Source organism: Scyliorhinus torazame, chromosome 17 (assembly GCF_047496885.1).
Source record: "Scyliorhinus torazame isolate Kashiwa2021f chromosome 17, sScyTor2.1, whole genome shotgun sequence".
NCBI lineage: Eukaryota > Metazoa > Chordata > Chondrichthyes > Carcharhiniformes > Scyliorhinidae > Scyliorhinus > Scyliorhinus torazame.
The window spans coordinates 186,655,668-186,679,162 of record NC_092723.1 but is presented as its reverse complement, the minus strand read 5'-3'; the positions used below and the strand labels follow the sequence as shown (position 1 = coordinate 186,679,162).

The following is a 23,495-nucleotide window of genomic DNA, read 5'->3' as shown; positions in this document are numbered from 1 at the left end:
AACCCAAGACTCTCCCTGCCCTCTCAGCTGGATGTGAAAGATGCAATGGCACTATTTTAAAGAAATGCAAGGGAGTCATCTCCAGTGCCTACGCCACTATTTATCACTAACTCACTACCACGAAAAGCCCCAGAATATCTGGTCATTGTTCCATTGCAGTTTGTGGGAGCTTGCTGTGCAGAAATTGGCTGCCTTGTTTCTAACATTACAACAGTGACTCCACTTCAAAAGAGATTTATTGACTGTAACATGCTTGGGAGTATCCTCCAGTCATTAATGGTCCAATATAAATTCATCTCTTCCTCCATCCACAGATGTGGAGATGCCGGCGTTGGACTGGGGTGGGCATCAGTCCAGATGTGGCACCGGTTTTTCTGTCATAAAAGTCCACGGATTCTGGGTTGGCGTCAACGCTTAGGGTGGGATTCTCCGACTGCCGACGCTGAAATCGCATTTGCCGATTGGGCGGAGAATCACTTTTGACGCCAAAGTCGGGGGCGGTGCCTGTTTTCGGATTCTCCGGCTCCAAAGCAGCGTCATCGCTGAGTACGCCGCCAGGACGTCACCTGAGGCCCTCCCCCGATGCTCCGCCTCCAATGGGCCGAATTCCCGACGGCGTGGATCACTTGTGGTCTGAGGCTTCATTCACGTCGCATGGCGGCTGCGGACGTTATACAGCGCCGCCACAGTCGGGGGCGGGAGCCGTTCGGCTGCCCGGGGGGGGCTTCGTCAGCGGCTGGGGGGACTGGTGGCGAGTGGTCCGGGGGTGGCGAGCGGGGTCACGGGGGGGCACTACCTGGCAGGCCAGTTCCACGCCCTACCGCCGCCATGTTTTACGGCGCGACCGCTGAAGATCGCCGCCGTGCACATGCACGGCTACAGACCCGGCAATTCTCCGCCGTATCTGCAGGGAACGCAGGGGGTTTTACGTGGTGTGGCTGCTAGCCCCCCACCGGGCAGAGCATCAGTGCAGGGACGCCACCGACCTTTCCGTCGCAAGGCTAGACACTTCCTCCAGACCTAGTCTCAGAAATGGAGAATCCCGCCCATTGTCATTGGTCTTCACCACATCGTCTGCACCCTTGTCACAGATGGCACCACTCTCAACAGGGCAGCCTGTCGGGTTGGGATTGAACGGGTTGTGAACTTGATGTCCTGCCTCATGCAGAGCTGAGTTTCTGGCCATTGGCCTTTTCATAACATCAGCCCTCTTACCTCAGCCCAGCTGTTGCTGAAACCCTCACTCGTTCCTTTGTCACTAGCAAACTTGATTGTTACTAGGAATAAAGAGGAAAAAAGGATCCTTTCATGGAGTAAGGCACTTGTGGACAGGAGAGCATTTAACAGAACAATTTTCATGCACATATTTCTATGCTAACCTCTCACTTTATGCCAAAAGGACAGATTCAGACAGCAGAAATACAGATATAATTCTTCATAACATTCTTGGACAATAATCAGAAGATACCTTTGAATAATAAATGTGCCAGAAGGAGCATCTGGGCCCTCCATGAGGCACGTGTCATTGTGCTGTATGTCCCATGATTGCGTGCAATCATTTGGCACTGCCGAATCTGTCCATGGGAAAATGAAGCTGGCATGTTTCACTGAACAGAATCATTCTGTTTCATCGTGGTTTCTGTAAAAGATCATGAAATGAAAACCTTGGCTAACATTTGAGGTTAGGCTAAATGAATATAGTCAAAATATTATTGCAACAGTTTAGCATAAACTACACAGGTAAGCTGTGTGATTACTTAAAATGCCTTATGAAAGATGCAGAACATATTGAGAAGGTTGGAGTAACCTTGATTCGCTGTATCCAATTAGATAACATCAGGAAAATCTCAACACGGTCGCTTGTCACAAACAGGACTTTTCCCTTTAAGTGTAATCGAGCAGAAACGCCAGGCCGAATTCGACAGGATACTACTGGACCTTTCAGGAACACAACCAAGTCTGACCTCTCCACGGGAGTTTTGCTGAGCTCTTGTTATATTTCGACCAGGAGAGTGGTTCAGCTCCGGTGGAATCTCATCTTCTAGGTTTAGTCTCTGATTAGGGCGGGATTCTCCGACCACCCCCCCCCCCCCAACCCCCCGCCCGCCGGGTCGGAGAATCGCCGGGGGGGGGGGGGGGGGGGGCGTGAATCCCGACCCCGCCGGATTCTCCGGCACCGGATATTCCGCGGGGGCGGGAATCGCGCCCCGCCGGTTGGTACCCCCCCCGTCCACCCCGGCGATTCTCCGGCCCGTGATGGAATTAAACCACCTCTCTTACCGGCGGGACTAGGCGGCACGGGCGGGCTCCGGGGTCCTGGGGGTGGGGGACGCGGAGCGATCTGGCCCCGGGGGGATGCCCCCACGGTGGCCTGGCCCGCGATCGGGGCCCACTGATCCACAGGCGGGCCTGTGCCGTGGGGGCACTCTTTTCCCTCCGCCTCAGCCATAGCCTTCACCATGGCTGACGCGGAAGAGACACCCCCCCTGCGCAAGCGCGGGGATGACGTCAGCAGCCGCTGACACTCACGCGCATGCCGACCGGCGAAGTCCTTTTGGCCCCGGCTGGCGTGGTGCCGAAGGCCTTTCCCGCCGGCCGGCGGTGCGTCAGCCACTTTGGCGCGGGCTTAGCCCCTCATGGTGAAGGCATGGCCCCTAAAGGTGCGGATCTCAGCACCTTTGGGTCGGCCCATCGTCGGAGTGGTTCCCGCCACTCCATCCCGCGGGGACCCCCCCGCCCCGCTGGGACCCCCCCGCCCCCCGGGACCCCCCGCCCCGCCGGGACCCCCCGCCCCGCCAGGACCCCCCGCCCCGCCGGGACCCCCCCGCCCCGCCGGGACCCCCCCGCCCCGCCGGGTAGGGGAGAATCCCGGCCACAGCCGGAGACTTTTGCAAGTTCAAAATTATACATTTGGGTGGAAGGTATGGGGAGAGGAAATCTCGACTTAAAGGCACAGTTCTAAAGAGTGTGCAGGAACAGAGGGACATGCGGGTACGTGCATCCATCTCTGAAAGTGGGCGGACATAGCGAGGGGCCGGTTCGTGAAGCAAATGGAATCTTCGACTTCATAACTAAAAGCACTCAGCACAAAAGCAGGGAAGTTACGTTGAAACTTTATAAAGCTGTGGTTAGGCTCCAGCTAGAGTATTGCAACTCTGGCCACCACATTTTAGAAAGGAAGTGAGTGACCTCGAGAGGTCGCAGGGGAAATTGAGCGGAAGGGTTTGAGGGATGGAGGATTTTAGCTGCAGGGTTAGGCGGGGGAATTCAGGGTTCTCCTCGCAGCAAGGAGATTGTGGGTGGATTTGATAGAGATGTACAAGATTCTGACAGGCATGGATAAGGTAGAGGATAAGCGAAAACTCTTCCATTAGTTGATGGCATTAGGACCAGGAGGCACAGATGTAAGAAGAGATGTAGGGGGCATATGAAGAGGAACTTTTTTATAAGTTACATTTACATGAGCAAGTGGTAATGACCTGAACCCGCTGCCCAAAAGCACAATGGAAATGGAAACGACCAGTGATTTCAAAAGGAAATTGAAGAGACACTGGAGGGTGTTTGAGCAGTTGGTAATGGGACTGACTGGATTGTTCTGTAAGGGGCTGGGGTGATATTGATGGTCTAAATAGCCTGTTGTACATGATGCTGCCTGGTATGGAGGGCATTAGCTACGAGGAGCGGTTGAATAAACTCGGTTTGTTCTCACAGGAACGACGGAGGTTGAGGGGCAACCTGATAGAGGTCTACAAAATTATGAGGGGCATAGACAGAGTGGATAGTCAGAGGCTTTTCCCCAGGGTAGAGGGGTCAATTACTAGGGGGCATAGGTTTAAGGTGCGAGGGGCAAGGTTTAGAGGAGATGTACGAGGCAAGTTTTTTTTACACAGAGGGTAGTGGGTGCCTGGAACTCGCTGCCGGAGGAAGTGGTGGAAGCAGGGACGATAGTGACATTTAAGGGGCACCTTGACAGATACATGAATAGGATGGGAATAGAGGGATACGGACCCAGGAAGTATAGAAGTCTGTAGTTTAGTTGGGCAGCATGGTCAGCACGGGCTTGGAGGGCCGAAGGGCCTGTTCCTGTGCTGTACTTGTCTTTGTTCTTTGTTATAACTATGATTCTTGCGTCTAATGAATTGATAGATTTATATAGTATAGAGGGATGACCTTTGGGTCATGCTGCCTGTTCTGGCCGTATAAAGGAGCTTTCTAAATAGCCACACTCGCCTACGCTTTCCTCATGCCTTGCAACTTTTTCCCTTCCAAATGTTTACTCATATACTTTTGAAAGCTATTATTGAATCTACTGCCATGACACTTCCAGACAGTGCTTTCTAAATCAGGTTAACTCAAGGGGCGGGATTTGCAGGCTGCTCACGCCAGCAGGAATTCCGGTCCCACGCCAGGGCACGGGTTTCCCAGCGGTGAGGGGTGCAGTCAAAGGGTAATCCCGTTGACAACGGTGGGACTGGTAGAGGCCGCCTCCGCCAGCGAAAACCAAACAGCAGAGTGGTCAGTAAATCATGGCCAGTAGCATTACAAAAAAAATTCTTAATCTCCCCTCCGTTCTTTTGCCAATTATATCAAATCTGTGACCTCCTGTCACTAACCCTCCAGCCACTGGAGACAGGTTCTATACCCCATCAAAACCTCTTGTCGGAAGAAGTGAAAGAAACGTCCTCAAGGCTGCTCCATTCAGGGTATTCATATTACAACAGGAAGCCAAAGAGAATGAGACAGAATGATAGTTATTCTGGAAGGACAATTAACCACCTTGCTGTTGATATGTTGTGATATTAACAGAGTCAAGCTGCAAGTTGCTCATTCATTGCACTATTGCCGAACGCAGTGATGAGGTTCCGACACAAGAATCACTGTCGCTGGGCATAACAACAACATTTGTTGCTCTGTGAACATGTGCAAAAATGCACCGTGAAACTGTGGAATAATTGTTTCTTCAAACCCACTGCAGCATCCCAGCGGAGTGTGTCCGGATGCTATTTCGCATCATGCTTTCGCATCCCTCACCATCCACACAGCGGCATCAGCAATGTCTGTGGGACGTTGATCACCAGCTAGCACCTTAGCCACTGCCTGGAACGTGTGTCCTTGAAGACCATGATGGGGGGGGGTGGGGGGGGGGGGGGGGGGAATTGGGAAATGGGTCAAATAAAATGAGATGACAGTTGTCTTTTTACACTTTGGCATTCTATCACCATTTATTGAAACCTAAAGCTGAATGAAAGCATATTTGAATTTCTCTAACAATTCGGTTTGTCAGGTAGGATGTTATTTAAATTAATTGTAATAAGTGCCCACTTCTGATTCAGCCCATGGGGAAAAAGATCACTTTGGTTTAGCCACTTGACTATTTTTAAATTGAATTTTCATGAGGACGGGTTTGAGAAAGAGCATTGTGTTGGCACTGGCAAGATAAGATTGATGGGTGATCAACTGATTGCCAATCGGTTTGCCTTACCAGCTTCAGGAGCATTTGTTTCCAGTGAAACAATATCAATGAAAGACGAAAGAACGGGTCAGGTTCATATTTCGTGATTTGATAATCTACTAAAAGGTTGACTGAACCCTCACAGCTACCAGGCAAGCCCACACACGCACTATCACTTTTCCTGTAAGTAGTTAATTCTGAATCAATAAGGTGCAAAATAGACGCACAGAGACTGAGAAGGATTGTAGTGGCTTTTGCTCAAATATCCGTTTCATTCCTCTTGCCAGCCTGATAGAGGAGGAGCTATAGCTGAAAGTGACACTAGACTCCTGTGACTAATCAATTGTTGATAAAATATCCCAATAATTATAGCATGAACATCCATTTCTCTCAACTCTGCCAGATGGTGAATCCATCTAATATCTGAAATTAAATCCAGGTTGCACTGTTGTTGCCAGTTTGATTGTTGAATAACTAATAGTTAGTGAATGGATTCTAGGTGCCACATCCTTCAGCGGCCTTGGAGAGAGACGTCAATGTGTCGTACCAGTGGGCATGTTTGACTGGATATTTAATTGCTTCTTTCCGCAAATCAATAGCTGAGTGAGGAATTGTAAAAGTATACAACGGTAATGAGGAGAGACTTGGGTGATTTCGATGCAAAAGGATTGTTCATTAATGGGATGCGGGCACAGTTTAAGAATAAGGGGGATCTCCCATTTAAGAGATGAGGAGGTTTGTTGAACTCTGAAATGCTCGGCCCCAGAGAGCAGTGAAAGTTGGATCATTGAATATATTCAAGATCGAATGAGACAGATGCAATGATTGACAAGGGAGTGAAGGCCCAAGTACTGGAGTACGGGGTGCAATTCTGGTCCCCTTACCTCAGGGAGGATAGTCGTGCCGTGGAGGGAGCGTTATGAGGTTTCACTGGATTTGTTCCAGGGTTGATGGGATTGTCGTATGAAGAGAGATTTGGGAAAACTGGGCCTGTATTCTCTGGAGTTTCGAAGAATGAGAGGTGATCTAATTGAAATCGACAAAATACCAAAAGGTATAGACAGGTAGATGCAGGTAAGATGTTTCCCCGAGCTGGGGAGTCTGGAACCAGGGGGCACATTTTCAAAATAAAGGAGAAGCCACTTAGGGCCGGGATAAGGAGACATTTATTTACTCAGAGGGTTGTGAATCTTTGGAATTCTTTACCCCAGAGGCTGTGGAAGCTCGGTCGCTGAGTGCGATTAAGGTTTTGCACATTCTCATTGCACATTTGCGTGGGTCTCACCTCCACAACCCAAAGATGTGAAGACTAGGCGAATTGGGCACACTGAAATTGCCCGTTAGGTAGACAAAAAAAAGGAATTGGGCACTCTAAATTTATTTTAAGAAAGAGAGCGTTTAAGGTAGAGATCAATAGATTTTTGATTCACAATAATGTGAAGGGTCATGGGATAGTGGGTGTGAAAGACATCGAAGTACTGAATGGTGGAGCAGCTCGATGGGCCGAATGGCCTACTCCAGTTCCTGTGTTCCTAAGGGTTAAGGAGTTAAGGCCACAATCATATCCGCCACTATCTTACTGAATGGTGGGGCAGGTTCAAGGGGCCGAATGGTCTATTTCGGATGTTTTTATGTGAAAAGAGCTACATCTACTCGCACCGGACAAAATGAATAACAACCCACTTGCCCACATCTTTATTCATAGCTTTCCCTGTGGGTGAGTTTCCTGCTGACTGCACGAGGATGTGGGGTTAAAATAGAGGATGATTTCCTTCAGAGGTTTTTAGGAGATCCAGTACCAATATTTCTGGAAAGACGCCCCCCCCCCCTGAACCCCACAGCTGTGATATAAGAGAGTTTTTGCGATGGCTGATCATCTTGTGTTCCATGAGAAATTATTTGCCCAGGCAAGATTATTTATCGGAAGGTATTTTCACACAATTTCCCTGTTTGCCTTCACATTCCCAGGATATCCATGCTTATCAGTGACCAGGCATAAAAACTTGCCTCTTTGTATGATCGGAATTGATCCATTCTGAACAATACTCTGAAAGCTACCATTAAGGTGATTTATTGCTTCATTTTAGTTGCTATGGTGTTCGGAGCTAGGCTTAAAAGTATAACATCTCTAACCTACTTAAAATTCAGGGAAAGATTTCAACCTGGCCAGGGTACTATGGGCGGCTGGTGGAATCATATTTTCAAGTTTACAGTAACTGCTCCCAGTTCTCTGTTGCTATAGTGATATGGAGAGCACATATATTGGCTAGGTCTCTGCAGATGTTATGTTACAGAGCCTGGATGAGAGAAGGCTGAAAGAAAAGGAAATGGAGATCAATGAATAGAAACAGAATAGTCAAAATAAAATAAAGACAAGCATCTTTTACGAGATGGTGAAAGTAAATAAATAAGGTTTAAAACCTCCATCAGGAGGAACCTAAATTGAATTATTTAAAGGGAATCCTTACGTTACATTTAACACCCAAAATGGTAATAGCACGGGGAGCAATTTTACATTTCCGTCACCGCTCAAAACTAAACTGAGATTAGTCAGGGCTGTTTGACATTCGACCTATCCTTTTCATCCAATAAATCTCTGTTTTTAGTTTCACAAAATGAATTTGGACAATGCCGAGGGAATCCAATAATGTGTCGAAAATTGGGGGAAAAAACTTGAGCTTTTAAATATCTCAGACCAGGTTATATATTTGAAACACCCCTGGTTTGTATAACCAACATATCGGCATGTTAAAATGGCCTTATTAATCTGTAATATATATATTTTAAATTTAGACTACCCAATTTTTTTTTTCCCAGTTAAGGGGCAATTGAAAATGAAATGAAAATGAAAATCGCTTATTGTCACAAGTAGGCTTCAAATGAAGTTACTGTGAAAAGCCCCTAGTCGCCACATTCCGGCGCCTGTTCGGGGAGGCTGTTACGGGAATTGAACCGTCCTGCTGGCCTGCGTGGGTCTGCTTTCAAAGCCAGCGATTTAGCCCTGTGCTAAACAGCCCCAATTTAGCGTGGTTAATCCGCCTAACCTGCACACCTTTGGGTTGTGACCCAGAGTCGGGATTTGAACCTGGGTCCTCAGCGCGCAGTTTAATCTGTAATATTAATTTATTGGTTGAAATATAAAAGCAGAATTAGCCAGGCAGTTATTACAAAACTGTATCACATTTTAAAGAGGTGAATTTCGATATATTACTCAGAAATTAGAAACTCTTCTGATCTGACCAGCTCAGTGTAATTGCTTATTTTTCAGCAGTGTGTTGTTACGGGGAGAGTATCTCTGTGACCGGCCTGGAAACTGCAGTAATGCACAGCAGCAATCACGGAATTGTTAAATTTAAAACAAATTTGGGACTCCCTGCCAGCTGCAATTGTAGTTGTTGCTACACAGCACGGGTGAAAAGATCGAGTAAATTGCAACGGGCAGAACTTTGATGTTTTAGCTTCTTCACAAACCGTGTTTGAGATCGGGACACTTGAGCTTTGGGTTTTCCGAGAGTCACGACCCCAGTTGGTCTTATAACTGGACGGGAAGGTCCCAGAATGGAACTCTGGCTCAACAAACCGTGGACGGGATACTAAGATTGGGAATCTCGATCAAGGTGGAGAATCCCGTGTCGGGACATAAACAGGATCAGCGGTGGGTGGCAGACCCACCTCCAGCCTCCTCTCCCGCCCTGTGGCAGGGAACATGCAAACAGCTCATTTTCAGTGATCTGAATGCAATTAATGGGCTGGATCCCGAATCTTCCGCCACAGCGGGACCTCACACCAGGCGGGCTTTGGTGTAAGTATTGCCGAGCGCAGTCCTGGTGTGATGGACCCTGAGGGTTTTCAAGGGAGTCAGCCTGTTGCTCATGTGCCCTACCACACTGCGGAGGGAGGGTTCCCCCAAGGGTCCTGGCTTCTGGGTGGTCATGGGCTGTGGGTGAGGGGTTGATCCTTGAACCCTCTCTTGGAATGGGGGTCCCATATCTCGACTGCACCTTCCAGCCCTGGGCAACCTGATGATCACTCTTGGCCTGGCAATCTCAGACAACCCTCTGTTCAAGATCTTCATCCTGGTCTGACCTGTTTAAACTAGGGCTAAATAGGGACCAAAAAGAGAATTTACACATGGAGACAGGGAGCATGGCTGAGGTATCATCCTGTCCACCCTGCACATTGCCTTTGTCACTCTGAGAAAGGAATAACATTTTTCTAAAAATTAAGCGTATTAGATTGAGGAATTACTTTGCATCTGTCTTTGCCAAGGAGTTGGATGCAATCCAGGCCATGGTGACAGAGGGGGGAATTCTGTCACTAGAGGTTTAAAACTTGATAAAGAGGAAGTGTTTTGTCGACTGTGACCAGATGAAATGCATTCAAGGAAGTGAGAATGGAAATTTCAGTGGCCATAATGTTCCATTATTCCCGAGATTCAGAGAAGGTACCAGGGAGTGGAGAATTACAAACCTTACATCCTTGTTCAAAAAGGGTTGTCAGGGTATTCACAGCAATTACAGACCAGTCAGCTTAATTTCAGTGGTAGGGAAGATTCCAGAAACAATTAATAGAACATAGAACAATACAGCGCAGTACAGGCCCTTCGGCCCACGATGTTGCACCGAAACAAAAGCCATCTAACCTACACTACACTTATTATTCGGGATAGAATTAGCAGTCACATGGAAAAATTGCTGATTTATTAGGAAGAGCCGGCATGGATTTCTAAAGGGAAAATCATGTTTAACTGACTTACTGGAGTTTTCTGAGGATGTAACAGAGAGTGTTGATGAGGGTAATGGTGTTGATGTAGTGTACATGGACTTTCAGAAGACATTCGATACAATGCCACACAACAGACTTGTGAGAAAGGTTATAGGTCATAGAATAAAACAGACAGTAGCAACTGGATACAAAATTAGAACAAAGGACACAGAACAAAGAAAAATACAGCACAGGAACAGGCCCTTCGGCCCTCCAAGCCTGTGCTCACCATGCCGCCCGTCGAAACTAAAATCTTCTACACTTCCTGGGTCCGTATCCCTCTATTCCCATCCTATTCATGTATTTGTCAAGATACCCCTTAAACGTCATTATCGTCCCTGCTTCCACCACCTCCTTCGGAGTTCCAGGTGCCCGCTACCCTCTGCGTAAAAAACTTGCCTCGTACATCTCCTCTAAACCTTGCCCTCGCATCTTAGACCTATGCCCCCTAGTAATTGACCCCTCTACTCTGGGAAAAAGGTCTCTGACTATCCACTCTGTCTATGCCCCTCATAATTTTGTAGACCTCTATCAGGTCGCCCCTCAACCTCCGTCGTTCCAGTGAGAACAAACCAAGTTTATTCAACCGCTACTCATAGCGAATGCCCTCCATACCAGGCAACATTCTGGTAAATCTCTTCTGCACCCTCTCTAAAGCCTCCACATCCTTCTGGTAGTGTGGCGACCAGAATTGAACACTATACTCCAAGTGTGGCCTAACTAAGGTTCTATAGGGCTGCAACATGACTTGCCAATTCTTATACTCAATGCCCCGGCCAATGAAGGCAAGCATGCCGTATGCCTTCTTGACTACCTTCTCCACCTGTGTTGCCCCTTTCAGTGATCTGTGGATGTGTACACCTAGATCTCTCTGACTGTTAATACTCTTGAGGGTTCTACCATTCACTGTATATTCCCTACCTGCATTAGACTTTCCAAAATGCATTACCTCACATTTGTCCGGATTAAACTCCATCTGCCATCTCTCCGCCCCAAGTCTCCAAATGATCTAAATCCTGCTGTATCCTCTGACAGTCCTCATCGCTATCTGCAATTCCACCAACCTTTGTGTCGTCTGCAAACTTACTAATCAGACCAGTTACATTTTCCTCCAAATCATTTATATATACTACGAACAGCAAAGGTCCCAGCACTGATCCCTGTGGAACACCACTAGTCACAGCCCTCCAATCAGAAAAGCACTCTTCCATTGCTACTCTCTGCCTTCTATGACCTAGCCAGTTCTGTATCCATCGTGCCAGCTCACCTCTGATCCCGTGTGACTTCACCTTTTGTACCAGTCTGCCATGAGGGACCTTGTCAAAGGCCTTACTGAAGTCCATATAGACAACATCCACTGCCCTACCTGCATCAATCATCTTTGTGACCTCCACGGAAAACTCTATCAAGTTAGTGAGACACGACCTCCCCTTCACAAAACCGCGCTGCCTCTCGCTAATATGTCCATTTGCTTCCAAATGGGAGTAGATCCTGTCTCGAAGAATTCTCTCCAATAATTTCCCTACCACTGACGTAAGGCTCACCGGCCTGTAGTTCCCTGGATTATCCTTGCTACCCTTCTTAAACAAAGTAACAACATTGGCTATTCTCCAGTCCTCCGGGACAGCTCCTGAAGACAGTGAGGATTCAAAGATTTCTGTCAAGGCCTCAGCAAATTCCTCTCTAGCCTCCTTCAGTATTCTGGGGTAGAACCCATCAGGCCCTGGGGACTTATCTACCTTAACATTTTTCAAGACGCCCAACATGTCTTTTTGGATCTCAATGTGACCCAGGCTATCTACAAACCCTTCTCCAGACTCAACATCCATCAATTCCTTCTCTTTGGTGAATACTGATGCAACGTATTCATTTAGTACCTCGCCCATTTCCTCTGGCTCCACACATAGATTCCGTTGCCTATCCTTCAGTGGGCCAACCCTTTCCCTGGCTACCCTCTTGCTTTTTATGTACGTGAAAAAGCCTTGGGAATTTCCTTAACACTATTTGCCAATTACTTTTCGTGACCCCTTCTAGCCCTCCTGACTCCTTGCTTAAGTTCCTTCCTACTTTCCTTATATTCCACGCAGGCTGTCTGTTCCCAGCCTTCTAGCCCTGACAAATGCCTCCTTTTCTTTTTGACGAGGCCTACAATATCTCTCGTTATCCCAGTTTCACGAAAATTGCCGTATTTATCCTTCTTCCTCACAGGAACATGCCTGTCCTGTATTCCTTTCAACTGACATTTGAAAGCCTCCCACATGTCAGATGTTGATTTGCCCTCAAACATCCGCCCCCAATCTATGTTCTTCAGTTCCTGCCTAATATTGTTATAATTAGCCTTCCCCCAATTTAGCACATTCATCCTAGGACCACTCTTATCCTTGTCCACCAGCAGTTTAAAACTTACTGAATTAGCTTAACAATAGGAAACAGAGTAATGGTTAATGGATCTTTTCAGGCTGGAGGAAGGTTTGTAGTGGCGTTCCCCAGGGGTCGGTATTGGGACTCTTGCTTTTACTGATCTATATCAATGATCTAGGCCTTGGTGTGCAGGGGACAATTTCAATGATTGCGGATGACATGAAATTTGGAAGCATTGTAATCCATGAGCAAGACAGTGTAGAACTTGAAAAGGGCATAGACAAGTTGCTGGGATGGGCAGATAGGTGGCAAATGAAGTTCAATGTGGAGAGGTTGTGCATTTTGATCGGAAGAACATGGCAGCCGTTCACAGTAGCTGCACAGATAGACGTGCATCTGCTTATGGCTGACCTCAGACTTGCAGAGCTCATGTCACTTTCTTGCCTCAATTACTTCCCAAAGAGCACTCGCCTTTTCTTTTTTTTTTAAATATGTTTTATTGAAAATTTTTTCCCAAACAACAATTTTTCCCCTCTTACAAAGCAAACGCAACAATAACAATACAGAAATGTTTAACAATACACAAGTAACAAAACCTCTTTATCTTTGACCTAAACTAAACTAAACCCCCCCCCCTCTCCCCCTCCCCCCCCCCCTTCCCCCTGGGTTGCTGCTGCTGGTCATCTGTCTTCCCTCTAACGTTCCCCTAGGTAGTCGAGAAATGGCTGCCACCGCCTGGTGAACCCTTGGGCCGATCCTCTCAGGGCAAACTTTATCTGCTCCAGTTTAATGAACCCCGCCATATCATTTACCCAGGCCTCCAGTCCGGGGGGTTTCGCCTCCTTCCACATGAGTAGGATCCTGCGCCGGGCTACTAGGGACGCAAAGGCCACAACGTCGGCCTCTTTCGCCTCCTGCACTCCCGGCTCTTCCGCAACTCCAAATAGAGCTAACCCCCAGCCTGGTTTGACCCGGGCCTTCACCACCCGCGAAATCACTCCCGTCACTCCCTTCCAATACCCTTCCAGTGCCGGGCACGCCCAAAACATATGTGCGTGGTTTGCCGGGCTCCCGCCACACCTCCCACATTTGTCCTCCACTCCAAAGAACCTGCTCAATCTTGCTCCCGTTATGTGTGCTCTATGTAGCACCTTAAATTGAATGAGGCTAAGCCTGGCGCATGAGGAAGAGGAATTTACCCTGCTTAGGGCATCAGCCCACATACCCTACTCTATCTCCTCCCCTAGTTCTTCTTCCCACGTTCCTTTTAGTTCGCCCACCGACTCCTCCCCCTCTTCCCTCATCTCTCGATAAATCTCTGACACCTTACCCTCTCTGACCCACACCCCTGAAAGCACCCTGTCCTGTATCCCCTGTGTCGGGAGCAACGGAAATTCCCTCACCTGTTGTCTAGTAAATGCCCTCACCTGCATATATCTCAAGAAATTTCCCCGGGGCAACTTATACTTTTCCTCCAATGCTCCCAAGCTCGCAAAAGTCCCATCTATAAATAAATCTCCCACCCTCCTAATTCCCAACTGGTACCAGCTCTGAAATCCTCCATCCATTCTTCCTGGGGCGAACCTATGGTTGTTCCTGATTGGGGACCCCACCAGGGCTCCCCGCACCCCTCTCTGTCGCCTCCACTGTCCCCAGATATTCAATGTTGCCGCCACCACCGGGTTCGTGGTAAACTTTTTAGGTGAGATCGGTAGCGGCGCCGACACCAGCGCCTCTAAACTCGTCCCTTTACAGGACTTTCTCTCCAGTCTTTTCCACGCCGCTCCCTCACCCTCCATCATCCATTTACGTATCATTGCCACATTGGCGGCCCAATAGTAATCGCCCAAGTTCGGTAGTGCCAATCCTCCTCTGTCCCTACTACGCTGAAGGAACCCCCTCCTTACTCTCGGAACTTTCCCTGCCCACACGAAGCTCGTGATGCTCCTGTCTATTTTATTAAAAAAGGTCTTAGTGATTAGTATAGGGAGACATTGAAATACAAATAAGAACCTCGGGAGGACCATCACCTTAATTGCTTGCACCCTGCCCGCCAGCGATAGAGGCTGCATGTCCCACCTCTTGAAGTCCTCCTCCATTTGTTCTACCAGCCGTGTCAGATTAAGTCTGTGCAAGGTTCCCCAGCTCCTAGCGATCTGAATCCCCAGGTATCGGAAGTTTCTTTCCACTTTCCTTAGAGGCAAGCCTTCTATCTCTCTACTCTGGTCCCCTGGATGTATCACAAATAATTCACTCTTCCCCATGTTTAGCCTATACCCCGAGAAATCCCCGAACCCCCTCAAAATTCGCATAACCTCTATCATCCCCCCCGCTGGGTCTGACACGTATAACAATAGGGCACTCGCCTTTTCTACACTGTTATGTCTGTTATGGGCCAGGGTTTAGAGAACCCCAAAGTGTATCATGGAGCTCACCTGACTCACAACTTTTACTAGATTGTGGTATGGGGAGCACACGGCCCACTCTACAGGTGTGGTACAGCAGAAATGGAAAAGTATTTTTAAAAGCAAAACAATGTTTATTCTATTCACTCAAGTTAACCTTTTAAAAACAAACAGTGAACATCTTAGCAACCATTAATTCAAATACAACCCCCAAAGACTACAACACTAAGTAATCCTTCAGCTGTCCTCTTAACATCCAGAAGACTTTTTAAAAAAACTTTAAAAAGAAGCACATCAGGTTAAAGTCACTACTGAGAGCAGTTATTAGTTTTAAATCACCAAAGGATTGATTTACATTCTTTAGATTACAGAGAGAGAGACTCACACACCTTCTGGCTGTTACTGCAGCTATCCAGCTCTGAAAACGAAACTAAAACATGCCCTGCAGCAAACAACCTAAAACAAAAGTAAAAAGCTGACAGACAGCCCAGCTCCACCCACACTCTGACATCACTGATAAACATCCATTTCTTAAAGGTACATTTCTTAAACACCCATTCTTTAAAGGTACTCTCACATGACATGTCCCAGTCTCTGTGTGTGACCCACCTGTCATTGACAAGTAGTCCATGCAATCATAGCATTTCTCTCAATAACCTCCTCAAACATTTTCATGCAGACAGAGAGTGTCTCTGGCTTATTCAAAATGGCGGCAGAGGCTCAAATACAGAAGTCCTGCCTCTGAACCCAGGGCGGGGGAGTGGGGGTGGGTTGCACTTGGTGCATCCGGGTTCAGAAAGATAACTGCACATGCTAAAGTGTGGCCGCCTTCCATCCTTTCCAATTTTCATTTGTGAGATGTCCAAAACATGACTTCTGCACATTGGACCTATCAGGAGAAGGTCAAAAGTTTGCAGAGTTCTTTGGAGAGGGATGGTACCGTTTTGGATATGGTCTCAGAACACCTTTGGGAGAGGTAAAGCGCACTTTTGGAATGTTAAAGGTAAACCCGAATGTGCAGAAAAAGGGGGGGGGGTAAACCCATTGGAACTTTCACACTCATTGGAATTGTCAAGGGAGCTGTTGAGGGAACTATCAACCTATCAGAATATTGAAATCTCCCACCCTTTAAATATTTGGAAAAAAATGTTAAAAAATAATGAGTGCTTGCTATTTCATTCTGTTCATATAAATCTGACAATTGTCATTATAAAATTAGTGTTGTAAAATTTTATTTAACAACCTATCATTAACACAGTCAGCTGCATGTGAGCTGATAGTTTGATTACACAGAAACATACATAGAAAATAGAAGCAGGAGGAGGCCATTCAGCCCATCGTGCCTGCTGCACCATTCATTATGATCATGGCTGATCATCAAATTCGATACCCTGATCCCGCCTTCCCCCATATCCCTCGATCCCTTTAGCTCCAAGAGCTATATCTAATTCCTTCTTGAAATTACACAACATTTTGGTCTCTATAGACTTTCTATAGACGTGAATTCCACAGATTCACCGCTCTCTGGATGAAGAAATTTCTCCTCACCTCAGTCCTAAAAGGTTTACCCCTTATCCTCAAACTATGACCCCTAGTTCTGGACTCCCCCACCATCGGGAACATTCTTTCTGAATCTACCCCGTCTAATTCCTGTTGGAATTTTATAAGTTTCTGTGCGATCCCCTCTCACTCTTCTAAACTCCAGTAAGTATAATCCTAACTGAAATGAAATGAAATGAAAATGAAATGAAAATCGCTTATTGTCACAAGGAGGCTTCAAAAGAAGTTACTGTGAAAAGCCCCTAGTTGCCACATTCTGGCGCCTGTTCGGGGAGGCTGTTACGGGAATTGAGCCCGTGCTGCTGGCCTGCCTTGGTCTGCTTTAAAAGCCAGCTATTTAGCCCTGTGCTAAACTGACTTACTAAATCCTCATATGACAGTCCCGCCATCCCAGGAATCAGTCTGGTAAACCTTCGCTGCGCTCCCTCTATAGCAAGAACATCCTTCCTCAGATAAGGACACCAAAACTGTAAACAATACTCCCGGTGTGACCTCACCAATGCCCTGTACAATTGCAGTAAAACATCGCTATTCCTGTACTCAAATCCTCTCGCTATGAAGGCCAACATACCATTTGCCTTCTTTACTGCCTGCTGTACCTGCGAGCTTACTTTCAGCGACTGATGCACGAGGACACCAAGGTCTCGCTGAGTATCCGCCTCTCTCAATTTACACCCATTCAAATAATAATCTACTTCTTATTTTTGCTACTGAAGCGAATAACCTCACATTTATCCACATTGTACTGCATCTACCATGCATGTGCCCACTCACTCAGCCTGTCCAAATCCTGCTGAAGCATCTCTGCATCCTCCTCACAGCTCACCCTCCCACCCAACTTTGTATCATCTGCAAATTTAGAGACAATGAATTTAGTTCCCTCGTCCAAATTATTAATATATAATGTGAATAGTTGGCGTCCCAGCACAGATCTCAGATACTCCACTAGTCACTGCCGGCCAATTGGAAAAGACCCATTTATTCCAACCTTTTGCTTCACTAGCTTGACTGAATGGTTGACTGCTTCAAGTACTTATCAAAACTTTGAAATGGGACTAAAAGAGGGCCCGTGGTGAAATGAGTAGAGGGGAATAAGTTGTCACAGATGATGTGAAGGGCCAGGGGAGATGGGTGGAGGGCATGCAATGGCATGGATGGGGCATTGGATAGTGTGTGGGGGTGAGCGGGTGGGGGAAGGTGAGGGGTATTTTTTTCGCAGCTGGGGCAATTGCTGAATCGTGAGGTCCGTCTCTCATCCTCCAGCCCCTGGCAGTTTCCGAACTGTTTGCATGGGTGGCAGCCATGACCCCCCCCCCCCCCCCGCCCCCGCCCCCCCCCCCCCCCCCCACACACACACACACTCTGCACTCCTGGCCCCTGGAATGAAACTCTGAATCTTAAGTGCTTTTTTTTAGGAGTTGGGTGCACAGAGCTGAGAATGGCCGTTAAATGCTTGCCCAACTTTGCTGCGCCGATTCCTGACAAAGTCCTTCACCTCTGGGAGAGGCGGAAAGAGGCAGCAAGACATCAAGATACCAGCCCAGATACTTTTTTCCGGCTTTGCTCCAGACACCCTCCTCCTGACTTGTCTCCTGGGATAATTCCACCAAATGAATCATTTTACCAAGAACATTCTGTGGGATCAGACAACACATTGAGGATCATTTTCTCCCCATTATTATGTGTCGTGAAGAACTCAACATAAGCGCAAGGCAGGTTTGCTCTTATTTTAAACTGCGCCCACTTTTCCCAGTATCATTGATTAGCAAAGAAAAGTGTACCGGAGTGTCACAAACTCTGATCTTACTTTTATGCAACAGCTTGAAACCATTGGGAGTGAGTTGGAAGCCTGTTTGAAATCTTTTTTGATTTTTGACTGAAGTCAATGGAAATCATAATGGTGAGAGGTATGAAAGATGTTGCTGGCAACCGACACAGATTGGAGGCTACTGCTTAAAGATCGACTTGAAGTTATTTACAAAAGGCTTTCAGGACATATCCCATACAGTTCAAAGAACTTTCCCCTAAGTGTTTGAAAGCTATGCCACCAGAAGTTGACACATAAACTGAATTAATCCATATCACAGTTTTAGTGGAGACAGAAATGCGTTGGATATAAATTGGGTAAAAGAGTGAGAGAATGATGATGCATTCAGCATTCGCCGAGTCATCTCACTTCCAGGACAAAGGCCAATCCATTAACCTTTCTGAGTCTTTTGAAATGGAGATGTTTCCTGAACTGGATCAACAAAAATATATTTTAAGAATGTCACCCTCACTGCCCTGAGCTGCTTGGGTTTTGATTCCCCCACAATGTCCAGCCAGAACTTTGCAGACAGAGGGTCATTCAGCCACAATTTGATGGTTTCATGGCAGAGAGAGAATGTGATTGATGCACGATCAATTACACAAAGACGAGAGTTGGATGCAATCGAGGCTTTATTACACTGAGATGTGTGGCCTCCTACAGCAGCTGGCGAAATGGCTGCTGTACTGGGAGCACACATATTTATACTCCGCCTACTGGGCGGAGCCAGCAGGCAGAGAACTACCCCCGTACCTGTAGTACAGGGACCTTACCGTAAAGCACCTATATCAACATCCTATATATACAATATATAGAACATAGAACATAGAACATTACAGCGCAGTACAGGCCCTTCGGCCCTCGATGTTGCGCCGACCTGTGAAACCACTCTAAAGCCCATCTACACTATTCCCTTATCGTCCATATGTCTATCCAATGACCATTTGAATGTCCTTAGTGTTGGCGAGTCCACTACTGTTGCAGGCAGGGCATTCCACGCCCTTACTACTCTCTGAGTAAAGAACCTACCTCTGACATCTGTCTTATATCTATCTCCCCTCAATTTAAAACTATGTCCCCTCATGCCAGACATCACCATCCGAGGAAAAAGGCTCTCACTGTCCACCCTATCCAATCCTCTGATCATCTTGTATGCCTCAATTAAGTCACCTCCTATCCTTCTTCTCTCTAACGAAAACAGCCTCAAGTCCCTCAGCCTTTCCTCATAAGATCTTCCCTCCATACCAGGCAACATTCTGGTAAATCTCCTCTGTACCCTTTCCAATGCTTCCACATCCTTCCTATAATGCGGCGACCAGAATTGCACGCAATACTCCAAATGCGGCCGCACCAGAGTTTTGTACAGCTGCAACATGACCTCATAGCTCAGAAACTCAATCCCTCTATCAATAAAAGCTAACACACCGTACGCCTTCTTAACAACCCTCTCAACCTGGGTGGCAACTTTCAGGGATCTATGTACATGGACACCATGATCTCTCTGCTCATCCACACTGCCAAGAATCTTACCATTAGCCCAGTACTCTGTCTTCCTGTTATTCCCTCCAAAATGAATCACCTCACACTTTTCTGCATTAAACTCCATTTGCCACCTCTCAGCCCAGCTCTGCAGCTTATCTATGTCCCTCTGTAACTTGTAACATCCTTCCGCACTGTCCACAACTCCACCGACTTTAGTGTCATCTGCAAATTTACTCACCCATCCTTCTACGCCCTCCTCCAGGTCATTTATAAAAATGACAAACAGCAGTGGCCCCAAAACAGATCCTTGTGGTACACCACTAGTAACTGGACTCCAGTCTGAACATTTCCCATCAACCACCACCCTTTGTTTTCTTCCAGCTAGCCAATTTCTGATCCAAACTGCCAAATCACCCTGAATCCCATGCCTCCGTATTTTCTGCAGTAGCCTACCATGGGGAATCTTATCAAACGCTTTACTGAAATCCATCTCTAATCAAATTATTCCTTTCCAGATGATTATACATCCTATCTCTTATAAACCTTTCCAATATTTTGCCCACAACAGAAGTAAGGCTCACTGGTCTATAGTTACCGGGGTTGTCTCTACTCCCCTTCTTGAACAAGGGGACAACATTTTCTATCCTCCAGTCTTCTGGCACTATTCCTGTAGAATAATGGTGACTACCACAGTGTGTATCCTTCACCCTATCTGATCTGAAATTCCAACCTTTAAAGCCAAGAGCTCAACGCTATCCTTCACGAGGAGAGACAGGGATCGATGTGGTCTTCCGTACATTCAGGTCGCACACTCTGACCTGCCCCCATTTCTGATCATCTCACATGCGGTGATTTGAAACCTCTGTGAGGCCTTTAATGTCACAGCCTGGTTGGTGCAGACAGAGAATTGGGCGACATGGCTTTAAAACAATGACATGTTTTTCCAACAAACTTTCCCCCACCAGAAATCCCTTCCTTCACAATAACCAATCAGTGGTGTGGTAAAATTATACATTCAGCAGAAATTCTGAGACTGACCCCAAATGTGAAGAGGTTTCTTAACATGCTTTTTCAGTTTTTTTGAAGTGTGTCTTAGCTTCCGTCACAGATGGACTTTCCTACAGTTAGGGTCACAAGCTTCGATGTTCCAACTTCTATTCCTTCCTCTGAATGTTGCAGGCTCGTCCCAGTGGGCCAGTACACTATTCTTCAACAGGACACAGGAGCCCCCCTGTCGTTAGTTCTCCTTGTATTGAGTTCCTGTTCTCGGCTGCCTGCCATCTGGAACAACACTCTCAAAGATACGCTGCCTGCCAGTATAGACATTGGCTAATGTCTGAGACTGGGAGGGGGAAAGAGTTACTGAATTACCAGTTTAGTTCCTATTGATCTATTCTGATGATCTATGAGTTGGCATTGGGACTAGTATTAATCCTGCTAAACTCTTCAATTCTGAATACATACATAACCTGGTATTCCATCTATATATCATAAGACCATAAGTCATAGGACCTGAATTTAGCCATTCAGCCCATCGAGTCTGCTCCACCATTCAATCATGGCTGATATTTTCTCATCCCCATTCTCCTGCCTTCCTCCCATAACCCCTGATCCCCTTATTAATCAAGAACTTATCTATCTCTGAGAAATATATATATATAAATATATTACTTGAGAATGTATTATTGTTCATCAAACTGTCAACTGCAAGGAGTAAAATGTAAGATAATGTTATTGTGAAATATTATCCGACAACAGGCGAAACTTGAGCTTGTAATTAGAATGCCCTGGATTCACGAACAATCTCTGACAGAGAATATAAAAATGGCTTTGAGACAACAAATTATTTATTCTATTCACATCGTGAATACCACAAATAATCATTTTTTTAGGATTGATCAGCGCACGCCCAATGAAAACTGTTGTTTATTTACAGCAGTTTTGAGGAATGTGTCTTCAGTCAGACCACACTTCTATATGTGTTCAAGGAATTGGGAAATGTTTTAAAAATCATGGTCTAATTCAGATACAGGGTGAAATTCTCCGGAAACGGCGCGATGTCCGCCGACTGGCGCCCAAAAGGGCGCAAATCAGATGGGCATCGCGCTGCCCCAAAGGTGCGGAATGCTCCGCATCTTTGGGGGCCGAGCCCCAACATTGAGGGGCTAGGACGGCGCCGGACGAATTTCCGCCCCGCCAGCTGGTGCGGAAAAAACATCTCCGGGCGGCGCATGCGCGGGAGTGTCAGCGGTTGCTGACAGCATTCCCACGCATGCGCAGTGGAGGGGGTTTCTTCTGCCTCCGCCATGGTGGAGACCGTGGCGGAGGCGGAAGGGAAAGAGTGCCCCCACGGCACAGGCCTGCCCGCGGATCGGTGGGCCCCGATCGCGGGCCAGGCCACCGTGGGGGCACCCCCCGGGGCCAGATCGCCCCGCGCCCCCCCCAGGACCCCGGAGCCCGCCTGCGCCGCCTTGTCCCGCCGGTAAGGTAGGTGGTTTAATTTACGCCGGCGGGACAGGCATTTTAGCGGCGGGACTTCGGCCCATCCGGGCCGGAGAATCGAGCGGGGGGCCCCGCCAACCGGCTCGGCGCGATTCCCGCCCCCGCCGAATCTCCGTGCTGGAGACTTCGGCAACCGGCGGGGGCGGGATTCACGGGAACGTGCAGACTCCGCACAGACAGTGACCCAAGCCAGGAATCGAACCTGGGACCCTGGCGCCGTGAAGCAACTGTGCTAACCACTGTGCTACCGTGCCGCCCTAATGGCTGGTGACTTTCGGTAGAGTTGGTTTCTGCAGCCGCATTTGGTACCGAAATGGCTCAATTGGTTGAGTTATGTTTGTTGTGCAGACAGAGGTATGTGTCTCTTCCCACCCATATCTCATTGTAGCGCTGCCTTGGAAGCCTTTGGCCAGACACACGGGGTAGGGGGGGTTTGTCTGTGTTCCTCGTGGGGATTTGTGTCTGCAGCCTTCTCTGGCCGTTTTTGGAAAGGTTAACAACAGACTGCTTTCTGATTGGCAGCTGCTTCATCTAATCCAGCTTTCTACACGGAGCCATCCAATCGGCCGTCAGTCCTGACGATCACAGTTTAACACTTTAACGAGCTGGAAATGAATCTGCTGATACCCTGGAACACCCAGTTTATTTGGAGAATTAGGAATGATAGCTACAAAATCAAGGAAAGTGCTTTTATCGAACCAGACAGGAGGATCCTGATTTTTGGCGATGGAACCCCTTCGCCTTCTAACACAAACGCTGGGAAGGAGGCCCAGAAGGAGTAACTATTCAAGTGAACATCTGGCAGGCAATGAGAAAGTAACTCACCAGGTAAAGGAAGTTGCTACATCCCAAAACAAGAATCACTAGTCTGACCAGGCAGGGCACCAATGGGGAGGGAGACTCTCAAACAGCCAAAGAAAAGGGGTGGAATTCTCTGATAATGGGGCTATGACCCCACGCCACGGGAAAAGGGCACGAATCACTCAGGACTTTCCTGGAGAAAGTCCAGGGTGATTCTCCATTTTGCAGGGGCTAGCAGGGCCCCGGAGTGGTCCTCGCAGCTCTGGCTGTTGATACAGAGCCCTGCATCTCTGGCGTGGGTCCGCACATGCGCCCGGCGGCCTGCGGCGGTGGCCCCACGCAACATGGTGGACCCACACAG

General features: G+C 47.5%; 1 long non-coding RNA gene across 1 annotated transcript in view; it reads right to left on the bottom strand.

Annotated features, from left to right (window-relative positions):
* Positions 1–1,474: 1,474 nt before the first annotated feature.
* Positions 1,475–23,495, bottom strand: part of LOC140393606 (uncharacterized) — a 185,380-nt gene continuing 163,359 nt past the window's right edge. Inside the window, exon 3 of the long non-coding RNA XR_011935692.1 lies at positions 1,475–1,639. This is a non-coding gene — a long non-coding RNA (uncharacterized lncRNA). The remainder of the gene's footprint in view (positions 1,640–23,495) is intronic.